This window comes from Octopus bimaculoides, chromosome 4 (assembly GCF_001194135.2).
Source record: "Octopus bimaculoides isolate UCB-OBI-ISO-001 chromosome 4, ASM119413v2, whole genome shotgun sequence".
NCBI classification, from domain to species: domain Eukaryota; kingdom Metazoa; phylum Mollusca; class Cephalopoda; order Octopoda; family Octopodidae; genus Octopus; species Octopus bimaculoides.
Window position 1 is genome coordinate 142,273,385 of NC_068984.1, and position 3,169 is coordinate 142,276,553.

Consider the following 3,169-nt stretch of genomic DNA (forward strand, 5'->3'; position numbering starts at 1 on the left):
ATATATATATATTCACATTAATAGGTAGATATGTATATATAATTATGAAGGTACACAAACATATATATGGAAGTTTACATATGTACGTAAATCTATAAATATATATATATATATATATATATATATATATGTGTGTGTGTGTATAAATGTGTGTCTAACCATCTATTTATATATAGACAAATGTATATATATATATATACACACACATTATTCATGTGTATCGTAAAAAACGTCCGCGTGAATATGTAGACATGAAATACAAGTAATTTTAAAGAAGAAACAAACTGTATAATTGAAATACACTATAGATAAATACATACTACATAAAAACATCCGTATCTGCATGCATATGTCTGTGTGTGTGTGTGTACATGTGTCTGTATGTGTGTGTTTATGTGTGTGTGAGTGTACAAGCATTTATGCATTCGAAAATCTGTGTATGTCTCTGCATACGCGCTTACATAGAGCCATATATCATACATACATACAAGCATAAGTATGTACACACACATACACACACACTCATACACACAGATGTGTATTATACACACGTATAACATATGCATTTCAATGAGAATAATTATCCATAGTCTCACTTATATTTCTATATCGCTACATATCACAGTAGATTTATAAATAAATAGTTATAGAGACAGATGGGTAGATAGAGACAGTATGGAATACATAATGCAACATAAAAATTGATGGATAATATTGTAGGCAGAAGTAGGAAAAAAAATGGATAGAAGAGGGAATAGAAATTGAGATAAATAAAAGAAGGATGGCTTGATCGATTGCAAGATCGAAAGAGAGATAGACTAATCGATTCCTGATCAGACAGATAAATGTCTAAATAATGTTCTTTTCACATTATATAAATGTGAATATATAAACACAGACACGCAGGCATAGTTAAACACAAACGTATCTCTTTCTCTCTCTTTCCCTTTCTCTCTCCCTCTCTTTCTCTGTATCGATCACTCTATATATCTGTCTCTCTGTCTCTGTCTCTCTGTATATATACAGTGGCTGTATGGTAAGAAGCTTGCTTCCTAACCATATGGTCTTGGGTTCAGTCCCAATTCGTGGCACCTTGGGCAAGTGTCTTCTACTATAGCATAGGGCTGGCCAAATCCTTCTGAGTGGATTTGGTAGATGGAAACTGAAAGAAGCCCGTCGTATGTATATATATTTATGTTTGTGTGTGTATGTGTGTGCTTCTATGTAGGTGTTTGTCCCCCACCACCATCGCTGTTGGCGTGTTTTGGTCCCCGTAACTTAGCGGCTAGGCAAAAGAAACTGATAGAATAAGTAACAAGCTTACAAGCAATATATATATATATATATATATATATATATATATATATATATATATATATATATATATATATATATATATATACATATATATATATATAGTCGTACTAATGTGTTTACAGTGAAGTGTCTTCAGAGCTTTTTTAGCCGTCACTGCGTGTACTATTTCCTTATACGCAAGATAGATGCAAACTTCTCTGATATTTCAACAATGTCTCCGTTGACTCTAAAACATGCAGCGAGAAGACGCCTGTGTCGTTTCAAATATTCATATTGTGTCATTTCCAATCAGTTATTGTACACTTTACCGCTGGCACAACGTTGTGCCTGGAACTAAATCAGATAGATTCATGTTTGTATATTCGCTACATGTTTAACTCTACCGTTTGTTACATAAATTATTAAAGAACCAACAGCATTTCTTTTCGATAGCGTGGCCAAGTGGTCTAAGGCGCTGGTTTTAGGCATCAGTCTCTTCGGAGGCGTGGGTTCGAATCCCACCGCTGACGCAATATAGTTTTTGTAGGCGTAGGAGTGGCTGTGTAGTAAGTAGCTTGCTTACCAACCACATGATTGCGAGTTCAGTCTCACTGCGTGGCACCTTGGGCAAGTGTCTTTTACTATAGCCTCGGGCCGACCAAAGCTTTGTGAGTGGATTTGGTAGACGGAAATTGAAAGAAGCCCGTCGTATATATGTATATATATATGTGTGTGTGCGTATGTTTGTGTGTCTGTGTTTGTCCCCCAACATCGCTTGAAAACCAATGATGGTGTCTTTACGTCCCCGTAACTTAGCGGTTCGGCAAAAGAGAACGATAGAATAAGTACTAGGGTTACAAAGAATAAAGGCTCGAGTAAAGGCGGTGCACCAGTAGGGCCGCAGTCAAATGACTGAAACAAGCAAAAGTGTAAAACCCAAGATTTTAATCATCTCTCATTTCTGACATTAAATTTTTTTACAATTCTTTGAATCTCTCTGTCCGAAATAATTTTTAACGTAATATGCACACGTAATTATTTATCGCTTTCAGTAAAGCTCTCTGTATTTATCTCATCATAAGATCCGTGGCGATGACAATTTCCACTATTCCCTGATTGGGCAGCGCGTTGTGTTCGATCAAGGGTTATTGTTGGTCTGCTCGCTAAGCCAGCGGTGTGACGCCAATTGGAGGCGCTAAAACATTGCAAAAGCGCATTGTGACCAGCGATGCGTAACATCTGATAGCCTGGCCGGTCACGTGATTACATGGTGTGTACACAAATGACTGAGAGAGAGAGAGAGAGAGAGAGAAAGAGGTTAAGAGATCTTCATGAAGAGAAGGAAGGAAAGAAGGAGATTGAGAAATAATAAACGAACCCGAATGTGTGTGTGTGTGTGTGTGTGTGTGTGTGTGTGTGTGTGTGTGTGTTTATGTGTGTTTATGTGTATACAGGGCTGGCCAAAAGTTTCCCGACAGTAAATCAAAATTCCATAAATACTATCTGTAATTCTGTATTGACTCGAATGGAAAAATGTGTCACTCAAGAAGGACTTCAGTTTGAACAATTTTCATGATGTCTCATATATTCAGATGCTTTTATTAAATTTATTCAGTTGTTAAACATAAATAAATCTTGGAATTAAATGGCTTTGATTTACTGCCGGGTGACTTCTGGCCAACCCAATATATATATCCTTTTGCTTATTTTGATTTTAATCACCTTATTTTGAAAGTGTATGGATAATACCATACTAAATTCTGGTGCCTAAATTTAAGTGCCACATTCACCTGAAACAAATTTTTTTGCGGAACTCATCTACCAAACCTGAGTGTATATATATATATATATATATATATATATATATATATAT

General features: G+C 35.8%; 1 long non-coding RNA gene and 1 other non-coding gene across 2 annotated transcripts in view; both read left to right on the forward strand.

The window, feature by feature from the left end:
- Window positions 1-3,169, forward strand: part of LOC128247695 (uncharacterized) — a 178,804-nt gene that overhangs the window by 94,638 nt on the left and 80,997 nt on the right. The gene's annotated exons all lie outside the window — the stretch shown is intronic.
- Window positions 1,745-1,826, forward strand: Trnal-uag (transfer RNA leucine (anticodon UAG)). The gene has a single exon. It is a non-coding gene; the product is annotated as a tRNA-Leu (tRNA).